The sequence below is a fragment of the Bombina bombina genome, chromosome 4 (assembly GCF_027579735.1).
Source record: "Bombina bombina isolate aBomBom1 chromosome 4, aBomBom1.pri, whole genome shotgun sequence".
In the NCBI taxonomy this organism is placed as follows: Eukaryota; Metazoa; Chordata; class Amphibia; order Anura; family Bombinatoridae; genus Bombina; species Bombina bombina.
The window spans coordinates 624,281,418-624,301,557 of NC_069502.1; the positions used below are offsets into that span (position 1 = coordinate 624,281,418).

At 34.6% G+C, this 20,140-nt stretch overlaps 1 protein-coding gene across 3 annotated transcripts in view; it reads left to right on the forward strand.

Moving 5' to 3' along the window:
• Window positions 1-1,233: 1,233 nt before the first annotated feature.
• Window positions 1,234-20,140, forward strand: part of LOC128655511 (nematocyst expressed protein 3-like) — a 54,263-nt gene continuing 35,356 nt past the window's right edge. The window contains exons 1-2 of one of the 3 annotated variants that reach the window (XM_053709116.1): window positions 1,234-1,285; window positions 8,537-8,593. The gene's annotated coding sequence lies outside the window, so the exon portion shown is untranslated. Of the gene's footprint in view, window positions 1,286-8,536; window positions 8,651-20,140 lie in introns of those variants that run through there. The other 2 variants (XM_053709117.1, XM_053709118.1) reach the window with 2 other exon arrangements.

Below are 20,140 nucleotides of genomic sequence, written 5' to 3' on the forward strand. Positions count from 1 at the left end.
CTACCATTTTATAAATTAATCGCAGCATTTCTGATCCCAAGTAAGGAATATTAAAAACTTAAAATCTAGATCTTAACATAATTTAAATTGCTGCTGCAATTGCAGCTTTAATATACAATTTTCTAGATCTAATATAAACATACGACAGATGAATAGCTGCTGTTTCAAACACACTTTGAAGATACATTTCGGAAGATCCAAAAAATATATATATATTGTGCATGACCAAACATACAGTTGCAACATTGTTACTACTATGTAACATTTAATTTAAACAAATGTAGAAACCGAGCACAATCCGCAACACTTATGTATGTACTATAAAAAATATATACAAGTGTACTACATAGAAACAAGTGAAGCCCGAATTGCAGTCCTAATATATACTTTCATCATTCAAAAATTAAGTGCACTATTATATCAGTGGTGTTATATCTAACAACAATACATAATTTCAAAAATCAAATACAAACAGACTATGTATGTATAATGTGCACTACAAATACTTTTTGCTATTATTTAGCACAAAACATAATATTAGTATATATGCTATAATAAACATAGGGAATATCCAATTCAGGTTGTTGACTTTTTGGTGCACAATATGAATAAAAGGATGTATACTCCTTAAGGTTGGGTTATTAACCACACTTATATGAGCCATTTTACAGATGATCAAGACTAATCTTCTTAATACTATTACAATACGTGCTCTAATATTCATACTAGCATACCAATACAATTTGTAGACTACAATTGGATAGTAATGTTTCCCAATATCGTTCTCAGTTTGGATCCTTACAATGGGCCTATCTTCACCCTTCAGTAACAGAGGGTAATTACATAGATATATATATATGGTCGCTTTACATATTAGTCTATATATATTGTGAGTGTTTTTAAATTGTTTGCATCCCCCCATTTTAAAAGCAATTATGTAAATAAAAGTTATATTTTATTATCTCCCTTTCCTCTCCCCTGCTACTATTATACAATCATTTATTGCGACTAACTGATAGTTATTTCACCACAATTTTGTTGTCATATACACGAACAAACAGCTCTTGAGTGCTATAAGTGTATTCTTTTTTTGGAGGGTTTTCCTCAACCCACCATAAGTTTGCTTAAAGTCTACAGATTCCTGCTGGCTCCTGTTTGTGTAATGGGTCTTCTCAAATGCAGGGGATGGTGGAGGATCTGCTCGTCCTGCTTTCTCAGCCCCTTTCAGTGGGTGTCCCAGCCTAACCTCACCAGAAGTGCTAAAGTGGGAGCTTCTAACTTCTAAGTAAGTTTTCAAAAGATTTTATACTGGATGATTCTAGTACTGGAAAAACTATTTTTCGATCGCCTAACCCACTTCCTGTCCTCCAACTCATTGCTTGACCCCCTGCAATCTGGCTTTCGTCCCCAACACTCAACTGAGACTGCCCTCACCAAGGTTACTAACGATCTTCTTTCTGCTAAAAACAACGGCCACTATTCTATACTTATCTTACTTGACCTGTCTGCTGCCTTCAACACCGTTGACCATCCCCTTCTCTTACGGACTCTCAGCTCCCTTGGTCTCAGTGACACTGTCCTCTCCTAGATCCACTCTTGCCTATCTAATAAGTCCTCTTCTGTCTCATTTGCTGGCGACTCCTCCTCCTCATTGCTTCTGTCTGTTGGAGTACCTCAAGGCTCTGTTCTGGGTCCTCTGCTCTTCTCCATTTATACTTCCTCACTGGGTAAACTTATCATAAGCTATGGCTTCAACTATCACCTTTATGCAGATGACACTCAGATCTACCTATCCACCCCTGCACTCTCTCTGTCAATACTCACATCAGCAACTGTTTATCTGGCATTTCTTCCTGGATGGCCTCTCACCACCTAAAAATAAACATGTCCAAGACTGAGCTCCTTCTAATCCACCCCTCTAATTCTACTCCAATTTTTAACTTTTCTATCACTGTTGCAGACATCACTATCTCCCCATCACCCCAAGTCCGCTGCCTAGGAGTTACACTTGACTCCAATCTGTCCTTCATACCCCACATCCAATTGCTTTCTTCATCCTCTCACAACCACCTACGCAATATCAACAAAATGTGTCCATTTCTGAGTGCTGAAACTACTAAACAGCTAATCCACTCCCTAGTAATTTCCCTACTTGACTACTGTAATAACCTACTAACTGGCCTTCCTCTTTCCCGCCTCTCCCCACTTCAATCCATCCTAAATGTCTCTGCTAGACTAATCCACCTCTCCGACGCATTGTATCTGCTGCACCTCTCTGCGAGTCCTTTCACTGGCTCCCCATTTACAGCAGAATTACATTCAAAATTCTCACCCTGACCTACAAAGCTCTTACCAACTCAGCCCCCACCTACCTGTCCTCACTCATCAACAAATATACTCCAGCCCGCCCCCCTTAGATCAAACAATGACCTGCACCTTGCATCTTCTACCATCACCTCCTCTCATGCTAGACTACAGGACTTCTCTCATGCGGCACCAACCCCCTGGAATGCACTTCCTCGAGCTGTCAGACTTTCCCCTAACCTCTCCTCCTTTAAACGCACACTAAAGACCTTTTTGTTTAGGGAAGTCTATCACCAAATCAATAACAAATTAATTCTACTTGCCTAATAGTTGCCCTCTTCTAACTCCACACTAACATCATTATCACCTTTGCAGTCCCCACCTCCTGTTTCTCAGCTTCCTTCCCATCTAGATTGTAAGTTACCATGGGAACAGGGCCCTCAATTCCCCCTGTGTTAGTTTGTTTTATGTTGTCCAGTGTCTTATATTATATTGTACTGTACTTTTATCTTTGTACCCATGGACAGCGCTGCGGAATCTGTTGGCGCTTTATAAATAAATAATAATAGTAATAATAATATACCTGAATCCCATTTTGATCTCTTTCCAATAGTATATCTTGGCTGCTTGCATGGTATTTTTTTCAGTATTTAAATTTTAAACAGCCTTTCAATTTACTTTTAAATTGATCATATTTGCTTCATTCTCTTAAAGCATCAATGCACTACTGTGAGCTAGCTGATCACATCAGGTGAGATATTGAGAAGAGGCATATATGTGCATCCAACAATTAGTAGCTAGCTCCTAGTAGTACACTGCTGTTCCTGAGCCTACCTAGGTATGATTTCCAACCAAGGATACGAAGAGAACAAACACAATTAGATAATAAAAGTAAATTCGAAAGTTGTTTAAACTTGCATGTCCTACCTGAGTCATGCAAGTTTAGTTTTTACTTCACTGTCCCTTTAAGATCTGCAAAGATTGCCTACAGTGATTAAAAAAAATATTTTTCTTATAGTTTTTCATGTGGTTATCGAGTTTAAAGGGACACTGAACCCAAATGTTTTCTTTTGTGATTCAGAGAGAGCATGCAATTTTAAGCAACTTTCTAATTTACTCCTATTATCAAATTTTCTTCATTCTCTTGGTATCTTTATTTGAAATGCAAGAATGTAAGTTTAATTGCCGGCCCATTTTTGGTGAACAACCTGGGTTGTTCTTGCTGATTGGTGGATAAATTCACCCACCAATAAACAAGTGCTATCCAGTGCTCTGAACCAAAAAAAATAGCTTAGATGCCTTCTTTTTCAAATAAAGATAGCAAGAGAACGACAAAAAATTGATAATAGGAGTAAATTTGAAAGTTGCTTAAAATTGAATGCTCTATCTGAATCACACAAGAAAACAATTGTGTTCAGTGTCCCTTTAGGCAACATATTTCCCACATTTAATTAATGTTCAATTAGTATAGCTTAAAGGGAATTGCTAAAAATTAAAATGCACACTACTGCATTTCATTTATTAATAGAAGCATTTTTGCAGTATATTTCTATTAACAAGAAGGCTTTAAGTGAAAGCTATTAATATTTTTGTGGCATATGTACTTTTGCTGTAAATGCCCTGTGCACAGGCGTTAAAACACCAAGCCTGCTTAGAGTGTCAGAGGTGTCTTATATGATGCAAATTGAGTCATCTCTGAGATGATATATGCCAGTGCGTGCACTTTAAGGTGATACAGAAATTGAAACAGGGTGCATAGTGCATTGCAGCATAAGTCCATATGCCACTTAAATAGCCATAACTTTTACTAGAAGTATTTTTCATATTACATGTTCTGCAAAATATATATTGCAATTTTTGCTAATATTGGTTCAGAAATTAAATGCACTTATTCACATTTTAGTCTTGATTATGTCAGTTTAACAAACTCAGATGGCAGTTCTAATGGATCAGACATGTGTTAAAAAGGAAACATAAAATAAATGACATTGGATTGAGCTGGAGGTCTTGTGTTTTTCTATATTATGTTTCTGAAACTTGTATTGGGCAAGCAGATATGCATACAGTTACCACTCTGTAACCACAAAGCAAACTGCAGTACCTTCCGTTTTATTTCTCCTTTCATCTAAACTTTTTTTTTTTCTACTTATTATCTGCAAAAAAAATGTTCAGTTGTTGTGCAGCTAGAGTAACTATATATATATATATATATATATATATATATATATATATATATATATATATATATATATATATATATATATATATATATATATATATATATAATTACCAAAACCCTTTATTCAAACTGCTTGGGACCAGAAAAGGTTTGGATTCCATAATATTTGTATATTTGCATCTATAAAATGGGACAACTTGGAGAGATGACCCAACCAAGTTTTAACAACAATATCTTAGGTCTTTTAGGCAATAATTGTTATAAAACAGTTTATACATGCGTATGTCATTTATAATACTTGTGTATACATAGTACCATCAGAAAAATTATACAGTACTGTACAGTAATCAGAAATGTAATAGTTGTTGTTTTAAATAAATATAAACTAGCATTTGCATTTTACAACACAAAAACCAAATATGCAGGCAGAGAATAGTGTGACTTACTGGCAGGGAAAATTGGTTTTGAATCATTTTGAATAATTCTGGATTTGGGAATTTGTATGTATGTGTGTGTTGATTTTTATATTGTCATTTGTAATACGGTAATGCAATATACATGAAACGTGCTAAGTACAAAATTATAGATGTAAAAAAATCTCCAAAATTATTTTTGTTTTGAATGAAATTGTAGAGAAATTGTAACAAAATGTAAAATTTAATTACATTAGATTTAAAGGTATATGCTGTCATTTTATCATTTTACTAAAGTTTGCCTGTAACTGCTGCTCAAAAGCCACTGTCATAAAGATAGTATAAAGTATATTGTTTTGCAGTTTATCTGCGCCAGATATTTTGCTGGCTTAGTATTGAGAACTCAGCAGGTGCATTTCAAAGTCCGAGAATTACAAATTGCTCAAATTTTCAGAGCATATAATACATGCAAATGGGACACATAAATAATGAAATATATTGCAGTTGTTTCATTATGCACAACAGCTAAACATTTTATATAATCAATCTCAAGGTGTTTACTATCCCTTTAATAGTACATAAAACTAAATTACTGGCAGTCCTGCACATTTTCATTTTGTAGCTCACAAGCCATTAAAAAAGGGGTTAATTAGTTAAAGGGACAGTCTACTCAAGAATTTATATTGTTTAAAAAGTTAGATAATCCCTTTATTACCCATTCCCCAGTTTTGCATAACCGATAGGGTTATATTAATATACTTTTTACCTCTGTGATTAGCTTGTATCTAAGCCTCTGCAGACGAACTCCTTATCTCAGTTCTTTTGAAAGACTTGAATTTTAGCCAATCAGTGCTGACTTATAAAAAACTCCACTGGAGTGAGCACAATGGTATCTATATGGCACACATGAACTAGCACCTTCTAGCTGTGAAAAACTGTCAAAATGTACTAAGAAAAAAAGAGACCTTCAAGGGCTTAGAAATTAGCATATGAGCCTACCTAGGTTTAGCTTTCAACAAAGAATATCAAGAGAACAAAGCATATTTGATGTTAAAAGTAAATTGGAAAGTTGTTTAAAATTGCATGCCCTATCTGAATCATGAAAGTTTAATTTTGACTAGACTGTCCCTTTTGAACTTTTAACATTTCTGTCATGCATATGAAAGAACACTTTGAAATAAATAGTGCCAGATTAAGAGTGGTGTGTTAAAGGGCCAGTAAACCTAGAAAATAATGTTATATAATTCTGCACATAGTGCAGAATTATATAACATTATGTTAGTGCTAGCTTTATGTAGCATAATATTGCCGGTTAAATTTTTATTAAAAAAAAAAGGGTTTTCAGACCCACCCTCTGTGCTCTACTGATTGGGTCTGGTTTTCCCTCTGAGCACATCTGGGCAGCTGTCTAGTCACAGCCCGGCCCGATCGCGCCATTACACTCAATGTAGCCCGCTCCTGCTCTGTCTGACAGCGGGAGCGAGCTACATTGAGTGTAATGGCGCAATTGGGCCGGGCTGTGACTAGACAGCTGCCCCGATGCGTTCAGAGGGAAAACCAGACCTGCTCAGTAGAGCACAGATGGCGGGTCTGAAAAACCTTGTTTTTTTTATAAAAATGTCACCGGCAATATTATGTTACATAAAGCTAGAACTTATATAATGTTATATAATTCTGCACTATGAGCAGAATTATATAACATTATTTTTTAGGTTTACTGCCCCTTTAACAGTTGTGCGCAAGCGTTATCAAGTTTTTCACCGGCTGCATGCTTTGGAAGTAGCGCATATTACAAATTGAAAGTAAATGCGTTCACTCGAGCACAAGTGAATTTAATGCGTGTCAGTTTAGCACAACCTCAGAAATCTGGTTAACTGTTACGCTTGAATTAAAAGTTGCAAAAAAAACCATTAAAAAATACATTTTAAAGTACAGTTACACTCATAATAACACTATCTAATATAAATTATTAAAACAAATAATGCAATAAACACATATATGAGCTCAAAGATATGAGGTGCCAGGTGTTAGAAAAAAAAGGCTGCAAAGGGATTTAACTTAGAAATACTGGTACATACATAAACATGTCTAAATATGTATATGTATGTATGTATGTGTGTGTATATCTGTATGTATATATATATATATATATATATATATATATATATATATATATATATATATATATATTGCTATGTGTATTCATATGTATTTATATGTGTATTGTATATATGTATTTATGTGTGAATAAATGTCTGTAAATACATAATGTGTGTGTGTATATATATATATATATATATATATATATATATATATATATATATATATATATATATATATATATATATATATATATATATATGTGTGTGTGTATATATAGACATATACTGTATATTGGAGCCCTTTGCAGTTAAGTAGCTGCAAACATATTTAATTGTTTATCTGTGCTTGTACTGTAAAAATGTTCACATTCCAATGTACTTCATATATGCTTAAGTATTCTTAAATAGATATTCCTATATATATATCTGTACCTATATATATATATATATATATATATATATATATATATATATATATATATATATATATATATATATATATATATATATATATATATATATATATATATATATATAGGTAATGATATATATTTTACCAAAAAAAAACATCAGAAATATGTATTTAAGAATCAATAGAACATATTATTCTATATGCAGATCATTTTAATGGAAAAAAATATTTCATGTCAGGTTTGCGCTCTTGAGACTTACGATTTGTTGGGTGTTTTCTTTTCCCACTTTTCACTTTCCATTGAAGTCTATGGGGCATATCTATCAAGCTCCGTATGGAGCTTGACGCCCCGTGTTTCTGGCGAGCCTTTAGACTCGCCAGAAAAACAAGCTATGCCCGCTGCTCCATAACCTGTCCGCCTGCTCTGAGGAGGCGGACAGAGATCGACACAATTCAACCCGATCTGGTGCAATGCTGATTATGGAGCGCGTATTGCTCTCTGCATTCAGCGAGGTCTGTCGGACCTGATCCGCACTGTCGGATCAGGTCCGACAGACTGTTGTTAAATAGGCCTCTATGGGCGAGTATGTTAATGTGGTTGAGATATTGTAACTTCTGCTTTTCTGTGCGTCAGGTTAGCGTGCAATCAAAAACGTTTTACTTTCAACTTGTAATACGCGGGATACACGACTTTCACAAAAAGCAGAAGTTGAGTGCAGTTAGCGTATGAGTGAGAGCAATAAATATTTATCCACTCATAATCTAGCCCATAATTGGGGTTCTAACAAAAAAGTTCTCTCAATGCTACATATCAAGTCGAAATGGTAGAATTTCTGCTTTTCTGATTTCCCTCTTTATCTCTCTTCTTGTAATGGATATAGCAAATAATAATAATTATTGTTATCATTTATTTGTAAGGTGCTGCCAAATTCCGTAAAAATTGTGTAAATGAGTAAAGGTTTATAACTGATTAATTGTAAAAAAAGATTCAGAAAACAGATTAAACAACACAAATTAAACTGCTGGGCACAACTACAGCAATAGGATTACAAATCATCTTGCTGCTGTTTTCCTTTTGTTCCTGTAGCTGTCTTCAAAGCTGATCTCGTTTTTTTACTCCTTACAGGTGCCAGTTGGTGAAGCTATGTATCTTCATACTGCACGCCGCCATCTTGGAACTCAGGTATTCTCACACACCGTGACAGAAGCAATACAGAGCCGGAGCTTCCATACAAAAAAGGTGACGTGCATTTGCAACATACTGCACGTGCCTACAGTTATTTCTCTCTGCGTGTGTGTCTTTGTGTGGTAATGTGTCTGAGTGTGTGTCTGTGTTTGTCAGTGTATTTCTGTGTGTGAGTGTATTTGCGTGTGTGTGTGTGAGAGAGAATATTTGTGAGAGTGTGTGTGTTAGTGTATGAGAGAGAGAGTGAGTGTGTGCGTTTCTTTGTGTGTGAGAGAAAGAGTGTGAGTGTTTTAGAGTGTGTGTGTGTGAGCATGTGCGAGTGTGAGCACACGGTGTAGGAGTGTTCCGGTTTGGCCTGCACTAAAGGTAGAAACAGAAGGAAAACAACAAGATGAATAGTAATCATGCTATTGTAGTTCTGCTCAGCAGCATAATGTCTTTTTGTACGAGAAAAGGAGGACCCTGCTCCAAAGATCTTTTAATCTACAAGCTGAAGGGTGCAGAGACATAAGGGGTGGGCTAGCTTGTCACAAGGGTACATTTATAAAGGTTGACAACCTTAAGAATTAGGGATGCTATTATAATAAATGTTGTGTCTAGCATCTCCTATCCCCTATGTTGTTCTTAGCAATAGAGATGTCCCTCAATCATTAAATGATTAGATGTTTCAGAAAGTGTTAAATATTAATAAAACAAGACTAAACTACATGAAGGATAAACAAATGAAAAGACAGAAATTTTTCAGTACAAATAACCTTTATATTGAATAATCTTTAGTCCTCACTCAAAATATTTCTTGCATGACATAGTTTAAGTTGTGTGACCTTTCAGAGAGGAAACGTTTTTACAGATTCAGTGGCATAACGTAAAAAAGTTAATTAGCATTTCCTGAGGAAAGCTATGAAATGGTCGCTAACAAGGGAAAGACTCACTATTAGCCTTTCTGCTGAAAAATAGAAGTCCTAGTTGAAAAGTACTATATATATATTTTTATTTATTATTATTTTTTTTATTTTATTTATTAAGTCATATAATAAATGACAATAAATTATGCATTTGGTTAATTTACTAAATTATTATTTAAATATTTTCATCAGTGAAAATACCTTTATGTATATTTTTTAACAGTTAAGCACAATCAGTGTGCATAGTTCTATACATATTGGGAAAAAGCTAAACTAAAAAATGTAAATAAAGGTGTATTTTACTTAACAAAAGACACTCTTTTGCAGGGGAAGACTGGCAACTTTTAGTTCCCAGGGCAAGTACAATACAAGGGCCTTTGTACGGCAATCCTTCCCCTTGAAATGTATAGATAGGTAGATAGTTAAATAGATAGGTAGATAGTTAGATAGATAGATTCACTGCTTCTCATCAACAATAAATAGGGGTGGAACTACCATTGGTGCAGCAGATGCAGTGGCACCAGGGCTCAAGTGCTGGAGGAGCCCATAGCAGTTAGTCTATACATAAGTGTGTGCAGAATGTGTACAATCCTAATGCAGCGGAGCCTTTTATTAGTGTAAGTTGCCAGTCCATATCTATCCATTTATCTATCTATCTATGCTCAAAATCATTATACAGATCAGCATGTATATTATTACTTTTCCTTACTACTAATTTACCTTTGGGGTCTGCTACTGACAATAAACCAATGACAATAAGCTATAACTAAACCTCACCATATATTAACATGCGTTATATACAATAGTAAAAGTGGGGGATACCTGAAAATCCTTGTATAGATTATATGCCAATACTGTAGTTATATATCTTTATAGTATATTTATATCCCACTTAGTGAATTTTATTCTAAAATGTGGCTGAAAATAAGATGTAATAATGTTCATGTGCAGGCAGTAATAAAATCATGGATCCATATTGGCAGTATAAAAAAAAAACTGTCTGGTAAGCTTCCCATGCGTGTCTCTGTACATTTGATGTCAGTGCATAACCACGTCACTTGTGGGTATGTTAGTAATGATGTCATTCCCATATCAGCTATTGTAAAATATGTATGCCAATTTGGACTTATAGTAATGCTGCCGCCACTGGTCTTACCCTTTAGCTACCGGTAGTTTCAGAGAAAAACTTGCCTAAAATACCAGATCATTTTTAGCTTTTTGCCATAACTCAATTTAAACAGAAATTGAGCCTTGTTGTTTTTCTTTTCTTACCTATCAAAACTATATATTTTTTTTAAGTAGACAACCCAAGGTATTGATCTAGGCTTATTTTGATATATTTCATTACACCATTTCACAGCCAAATTCGAAACATATAAAAAAAAATTGTTAGATTTTTCACAAACTTTGGGTTTCTCACTAAAATTATTTACATACTGTTTGTGCAATCATGATACAAATTATTATAAATACTTCTCTGGGATCCCCATTGTTCAGAAATAGCAGACATGCATTGCTTTGCTGACAGTCTGCAAGTATACAGTTTAGGTTTTTGGGGTTTTTTTATTATTTTTTTTACTGCAGTGTAGGGATTTTCTCCTCAACCTTCCCTGATCCCCCCCCAATAGCTCTCTAACCCTCCTCCTCCACTAATGGCGGTCATTTTTTGGTACTGGCAGCTGTCTTTCAGTACCTAATGTATTACTTATATATATTTTTTTATTTATTTTATTTTATTTTTTCTCTGTAGTGTAGTGGCCCCACACCTTCCCCCTGAAGTTAGGGCCCTTGACACATCATTATACTTTGTTTCTGTAGTGTAGCTCCACATCCCTTTCCCTGCCTTCATTTTTTTTTCTGCAGTATCGCAGATATCCCAACTCTCCCTGAAGTTCAGGGAGTCTCCCTGATTGTAATAGCGGCTCCCTGACGCCAGCAAATGGAGTGCAATCTCCCTGAAACTCCAAGTACCAATGTGGCCCAAATCCGGAAAAAGTGTTTCTTTAAGGAATGCCTTTAGTTGCTCGGACTTTATAGAACCCTCAAAGCATGCATCAATAACCAAAAAGCCCCCCACTGATTTTAATAAAACACAAATATTACCTTATTTACTGCACGTAATTAAACTTTGTATTCTAAAATATTTAAGCATTCAACAAGCGTACGATCACTGGAAAATAGGTTTGTTGTATGTGGTTGTGCAATAAAGCTATTTTTTTTTATAATGTGACTTTAGTGGGAAGCTACCTTAATGATAAGTCTGTATCTTACTTAGGGTTTTAAGGTGTCCAATATATAACCCACCTCCCTGAAATGAGTTTTTTGCAGGTTGAGATGTCTGGTATCGGGCCCATCCCACTACCTCGTCCCTCAGCCGCTGGGCCGCCCACCTGCCTCCTGCTTTCCCTCCCACACCTCCCACTGCCACAGCAGATGATCGTCACACAACAGTCTGGCATCTGCCTTCTTATGGAACAGGACCAATGATCGTGCTCTGTTTCCATATGCAGACAGATGCCTGCAGCTCAGGAAGAGTAGCTCTGGTCTGCTGGAGCTTCTTGCAGCTGTGATATATACGGTATATATTATATACTTCATGCAGTACGATGGGCTTCATACCGCATGACCTGTATATACATCTTACTGTGAGATCCCTAAAATACTTTTATAAAAGTAAAATTTACTGTGTGAGCTGTTTATCTAGCTATGCAGGGCTCTGCATATAAAGGAGAGGCACCTACATTACAAAATAACGCTAAAAATCCTTAGGTCCTTAGACTTGCAGGCTCAGTAGTGCTAACATGACATCTTCTAACAAATTAGAGCATGTCACTTTTGTTCTATAATGGCCCTTTAACCCAAAAAGGTATGCTATAGGGTTTGATGAAGACCAGAGATCAAGTATTGTTGTAATATGTCTAGAAATGAGGAAATAAAAAAAGGTTTATTCTTCTCAACAAATAATCATAAGCAATTTAGGGCTAAATTACATGTAAAGCACGCATTACAAGTTGAAAGCAATATGTTTTCGCACAAGCGCTAACCCGGGGTGCGCAAAAAGCATTCCCCCATAGACTTCAATGGAGTGTGAAAATTGGGGGGAAAAAACTAACACCCTACTTGTATGCAAACCCGATCATGTTTAACCAAAGTACACTAACCCGACTTGAAATATGATTATTTCACGTTCCAACGTTCTTCACGTAGCAGAATATGTTATTTCGATTCTTAAATACATATTTCTATATATATCTGATGTTCTTGTGGCAATATATATATGATTATATACAGGTATACATATATATACAGATACATATATAGGAATATCTATTTAAAAATACTTAGAACATATTCCCCTATGCAAAGAACATTGGAAAATGAAATATTTACAGTAAATACATAGTTCATCATTTTAGTAAGTGTGGATAATATATTGTATAAATATGATTTTACATGTTTTCATCTATTTGACTTCAAAGGGCTCCAATGCACATATATATATATATATATATATATATATATATATATATATATATATATATATATATATGTCTATATATGTATACATGTATTTATGTGTTTACATGTGTATATATGTCTGTACATATATATATATATATATATATATATATATACATACATACATACATACATACATAAAAATACATATGTACACACATATAGACATACATATACTGTGTGTGTGTGTGTGTATATATATATATATATATATATATATACATACATATATACATACACATATTTGGACATGTACAGTATATGTATGTATCTCTATGTTAAAGCCCTTTGCATGCCTTTTTTCTATTACCTGAGGCCTGATATCTTTGAGCCCTTATAACTTTTTATTGCAATTTTTAAAAAATAATTTTTATATTTTTCTAGTGTTATTAGAAGTGTAACTGTACATTTAAATATAATGTTGATATGTTTTCTGCAGCTTTTTTGTCTCTTGTAATAGTTAACCAGAACTCTGAAGTCACGATATCCCGACGTGCGTTAAATTCAATTGTGCTCAATCGAAGGTACTTCCGATGCACGCAAAGAGCCGCGATAAACCACTTATCATTCGCGTACAACAGTAAGTGCGCCATTTGTAATCTTACCTTTTGTAAGATTATTGGTGTAATAAAGAGGAACCTATCTATCCCACAGCTAGATCTGTCATTGGACTTTTATTAGAGGGGTGTAGTATTATATAAAAATAGGCTCCAAAGTTGGACAGAATACTCAGCGAATATGTATATAGGCAGTTAAAACCATAGAGATCAAACTGAGTGTTGGCTAAATAGAGATTTATTCAGATGTGGCAAACACCCTTGTAGGACATAAGTGTTTGTAAAAGTTGGCAAAACCTTTTCTTCTAACCACACATGAACGAGCTATAACCTATTATGTATTGGTTAGACTATTTAAATAAAATTGTAGTTTATTTAATTAGGTTTAAAGAGTGTGCTAAGCAGTATACAGGCTGCCTAAGTTGAGAGCTTAGAGAAAAATAATCAATACTTAAAATCAATAAAGAAGATTTCTCTTATGTGCCCAGTAATGAAACATTTTAGTAAAACTCCAGACAATAGATTGTGTCCAGCTTCAAAAGAGGAGATGATTTGCATAATTTTTTTTTTTTGACTTGGAAAGGATTTTCTGTTTAGAAACACTGGAACCCAATGGGTTAAACACTTAGTGGTAGTTGGTACATTTATCTGTGTCAAGGAAATAATAGTAATAAACATTCTTGGTTTTGTCTTAAAGGACTATTAAATACAGTAACATTTCATAATCGACAAATGCATTATAAAAAGAAAATGCAATAATAATTTTAATGTTCTCTTTCAGCTCTCTGGCGTATATATACATACAGTATATGAGCTATGAACTATTGCACATGCTTAGTAGAAGATGGTGCTTTGTGCTTTTTAGTTTTTAAAGCTGTTTGCGGTATTGATTAGTTTGCTCCTGTGTTTATACTAAACAGAGGATTTCTTTTTATTTCTGATACAGTCGGATCACCTATTATAAACCGTCAAGATGGTATGTATTTCTCCCTAAAGGGACATTAAACACTTTGAAATGGTATTATAAAATGATCAATTGTGTGTGTATGTGTATATATATATATATATATATATATATATATATATACTGTGTGTGTGTGTGTGTGTGTATATATATATATATATATATATATATATATATATATATATATATATATATATATATATATATATATACTCTGCAATATATTTTGATAATTTATTTGGCCCCTTTTCCTGTAATTCCATTCTGAAATTGTGATATTTTCCTTCTTTTAGAAGTGGAAGTGCAGAACGCTGTTATATTCCATACAGCCATTGGCTGCACACTCGAGTTCTATTTATATCCCTAATTGGCCAGAGCAGAGAAGGTAACCTAAGTTACAACATGGCAGCTCCCATTGTTTTATAAACGCTAAAACTTTACATTTTTTTGTCAGTATTTAAACAGGTAATGAATACTATGTTATTTTCAGACTAATCTTTCCTGTGAATGTATCATTCTATTTAGCATTTATTTAGTGTTTAATGTCCCTTTAATGCTGTGTTTGCTTAGTTAAGATCCTGTAAAGATAGAAAAGGAGGCGCCACATAGAACAATAATGTCTAATCTGATGCGCAAATCCAGACAAACAAATGGCAACTCACATAGATGAAGGCACACACAGTGCCGTTAACAGCGGGCCGGGACCTCTTAGTCGCCCGACAGACTCACTTCCAGTATCCTACAGCCGGTCACGTGATGGCGTCTCACCAATCGGGAATACTTCCTCCGATAAGCGTCAGGGACCACGTTCTGGATACCAGCACCAATCGAGTCAGCCGGGTAGGGGGGTGTGATATTATGGACTTCCACCTTGTGTGGGCAGTATTTACAAAGTGATATCCATATAAAAGGGGGATTAATTATTCACAGAGCAGGGGTAAAAAAATAAAAACAAGTTTATTAAAAACAAGTTTAAAACAACATTGCCCCTTCACCATACAACTTTTATAACATATGGGAATGGTTATCAAAAAGCAGTTTCATATAACACTAAATGAGGCATATCAGAATATATAATATATTTAGAAATAATTTCATTAATCTTATACAAATATGAAAATACACAAAAATCCATAAAAATTCATAGGATACTTTATACAAAGTTCCATAAAAACTTCATAAAGATTTATAAAGAATTCCTTTAAAAATTCATTTAAAAAATCCATAAAAAACTTCATAAGAAACAACCCAAATCAAAGTCAAGATTTAACCCTTTGGGAGCTAGGGTTTTTAACTCAAAAATCCATTTGGCTTCTAATTTGAGTAGTTCCCTCTGAATATTGCACCCCCTCCAGTTTGGTCTAACTTGATCTATTACCATATAATTAAAATATTTGAGATTACCATTATTACAGCTTTTAAAATGCCTAGGGACTGGAAGCTCCTTATTCCTGTCCGAGTCCATATTTTCGATTGAATTACTATGTTCCCTAATCCTCTCTATACCAGGCACAGATTCCCCTATGTATTGAACCCCGCATAAGTACTCTATTAAATACACAAAATAAGAATCTGAACATCTATAGGTTCTTTTAATTTTATATTATTTTCTTGTAATATTTGAAATGAAGGCCTTCCTTTTTTTGGAATATCTACATGCTTTACAGCATAAACATGGGTAAAAACCACTAAGTATATTTCCCCTTAGGTCTCTATCTTTTTTAGAGAATTTTCCTTTCTTTCCATATCTTTGGGTGCTAATATTGTTTTTACATTTCTACACTTCCTATAGACAACTTGTGGGTAAGGAGGAATAAGGGGTCCTAAGATATCATCCGCTTTAAGGATGTGCCAATGTTTCCTTAGTATCTTCTCTAATTTCTGCTTATCATCATTATATTGGGTTATAAAGGGTACAAAAAATTCTTCCTTATGTTTTGTTCTATTTTCTTTTGTTTTTAGTACAAGTAAATAATTTCTATTTATTTGGAACACCTCATCCCTAGTTTTCTTGATTAAAACAGGATTATATCCTCTTTTCAAAAAAAATGTCTCTAATAATTCTGATTGATCTAGGAAATCAGTATCTACTTTACAATTTTTCCTTATGCACATAAACTGGCTTTTGGGAATGTTATTTTTCCACCTGTCTAGGTGGCAACTGTTTGCATGGATATATCCATTTGCATCGACAGGTTTAAAAAATGTTTTGGTCAATATCATTACTTCTTGAATCATTATTTCTAAGTCTAGGAAGCTAATTTTGTATGTGAATTTTAAGTTATTTTTGTTATTATTCATTCTAGAAAAAAAACATTCAAGTTCTTCCCTGCTACCTCTCCAAATAACCAGTATATCATCTATATAACACCTATAGAGGACCAGATTTTCCCCCAAGTCTACAGAATCTAGGAAGATATACTCCCAAAGACCCATAAAAGATTTGCATAACTAGGAGCAAATCTGGTCCCCATAGTCGTACCACACTGTTGCAAATAATACTTTCCATCAAAATTAAAATAATTGTGGGTAAGAATATATGTTATACTATCTAATATAAAAGTTTTTTGCTCACTCAAAAAATTAGCATCTTTATTTAAATAAAAACTTACTGCTTCCAACCCATCCTCATGCTTAATACAAGTAAATAATGCCGAAACATCACATGTGGCCATTAAAAAATTGTCCTCCCATGTGATTTCATCTAAAATTCGCAAGACATCTGTTGAATCTTTGAGATAAGATGGCAAGGCCTTAGCATACTCTTGGAGGTAGAGATCTATATATTGAGAAAGATTCGAAGTAATGGAATTGATGCCAGAAACAATTGGCCTTTCTGTCGGGTTTATAAGATCTTTATGTATCTTTGGTAAACAATATAGGAGTGGGATTCTAGAATTGTTCTGAGACAGATATACACTCTCTTTATCATTTAGTATGCCTATTTCTCTCGCTTTCTTTACATGATCGTTAAGTTCTTTCTGAAATACTTCTGTAGGATTATTTTTTAAAACTTTATACTTAATTCCATCCTCCATTAGTTTGTCATACTCAAATAGTCACTCTTATTCATAATAACGATCCCTCCCCCCTTATCGGCAGGTTTTATCATTATATTATTGTCTTCTTCTAATTCCTTAATTTGAGACATTTGTGCCTTAGTTATATTCTGATTTCTATATCCTGGCTTATTCATATCTATATTTTGAATGTCATTTGTAATACATTTTTCAAATGTCTCTAAAGGTCCTCCTTTAATATGCTTAGGTTAAAAATGTGATTTGGATCTTGAATTGTAGTGTTTGAAACCCCCAGAAATGGTACATTAATTTTGAATTTGCCTTTTGTCGGCATTGCCCTAAGTTACACAGTTATTTTGCTACAAAAACAAACAAACACCCCCTAACAGTATACACCCCCACCCCCCCCAAACTACCAAGGGCCCTTAAAAGTGCCTTTTGTAGGGCATTGCTCTAAAATAAACAGCTCTTTCTCTTGTAAGATGTATCGAGTCCACGGATTCATCCATACTTATGGGATATTCTCCTTCCCTACAGGAAGTGGCAGAGAGAGCACCCACAGCAGAGCTGTCCATATAGCTCCACCCCCTAGTCATTCTCTCTGCCTGCTTAACTGCTAGGAAGGGCAAAGTGAGTGTGGTGACAAAAAAGTTAGTTTTTATTTTCTCAAGCAAAAGTTTGTTATTTTAAATGGTACCGGTGTGTACTATTTACTCTCTGGCAGAAAAAGGATGAAGATTTCTGCAAGGAGGATGATGATCTTAGAATTTTGTAACTAAGATCCACTGCTGTTCTCACAAGGGCTGAAGAGTACAGGAAAACTTCAGTTGGGGGAACAGTTTGCAGGCTAAACTGCATTAAGGTATGTTCAGTCTATTTTGGTTCTAGACAGACTGTGTTATTTCTAGAAAAGGCTGGCAATATCCCCATGAGGGAAAGGTAAGCTGTATTCAGTAAAAGAGGAATCCAAGCTTGCATAAAGGACTTATAGTTACTGGTGACACTAATACGAAAAAAACGTTTTGGTTTAATTACAAATAAAACATTTTTTGAGGGACTTTAAGGGGTCTTTGTGGCTTGTTTAAGGGTTATTAACCCACATGGCTAGTTTAAGAAACACTCTGTGGTGTTTCTTTTAGGGCCCATAACATCGAGTGAGGTGGGAGGGGCCTATTTACAGTTTATTTACCTCAGAAGCATCCAGCTACTTCTCCAGAGATTCCTGCTTTATTTGAGGGCTGTAAAGAGGTTTTTCCCCCCACAAATTGTTCCTAAAGGGCAGGTAGGTGCCACAACAGAGCTGTGGCAAGGTGCTGAACGTTATTTTACCGGTTTTGAAGTTTTTTCAATCCGGTTTTTACATTAAGGGGTTAATTGTTTATTTGCATAGTGGTGCAAAGTTACTAAGGCTTTATGATGCTACTGTAAAAATTTCGTTTTGTTTACTGCTTTTTTACACTGTTTTGCAGAGTTTGTGCAGCTTTTTTTCTCTTAAAGGCACAGAACCGTTTTTGTTTAAAGTGTTATATTTTTTTTTTTTTTTTTAAATAATTTTTTTATTGAAGTTAAAGCATATATCATCACAACAAGGACTCGCCCTAAGGCCAAAGTTACAACAAAGTGAATAATACATTGTCTATACAGAGGCATTATTGAGAAAGCAATATGCACATACATTTCAAATCTGGTTATGAAGATAGACAATATCTTAGGCGAGATAAAATAGAACTTAATTTTATATTATCAGCGTATGAACTCCACATTCTAATAACATTTTACCTAAGACCAAAATACCAGCCTGTGGAGATATAATATGAGTATCAGCCACTCTTGGGCCGAGATATATAGGGGGTAGGGGAATATTCAGCGGGTAAGCACCGCTATACGCATAGGGAAAGGGGGTGGGGGGACGGAGCCATATATAAATGCAAGTAGCATAGGGTGCCTGGAGTGGACTTCGAAGTGCCCGATCGTAGAGATTGTATATTATTGAAGTTTTAAGTATTGTCAATGTACATTACAGTATATATGGAACTAGGTGGGGAAATTAATAAAATCTCCTGTAGTTACATATAGGGTAAGGAGTAGATGGATTGTAGAAGGGTTGTTTCAAGTTGCAAAATTTATGTGTCTACATGAGATGGAGCAGATGCTTTATTGTCTGAAATATCTACATTTTCCCTCTCCATCTCGCAAAGTCATGGCAAGAGTAACATCTAATATATGCATACTTACAGAGGGGCTAGTATAATAAATTACAAAAATACTGTAGTGAAAACCCACCTATCAAATAAGCACATTTTAAATCTTTTAGCACCATCTTCTAACTCTAACATGCACAGTTTGATTACACACAGATGTCTAACTAATAATAGCTAAGCTAACTATAGGCAGGAAAAAAGAAGTTAGGTACATAACTTGGTTAATAAGCTAAAACTGCAAACATTGAAGTTCAACCAAACGTCTGATGGGCTAGCAAAGTTAGTTTAAATAGTGGTGGGGCAGAAAATACGCCTATATGAGCAGAGTAGAATCATGTGGAGTCTCTCCCCGTCAGCCCATGTGGATAGCCCTGATAT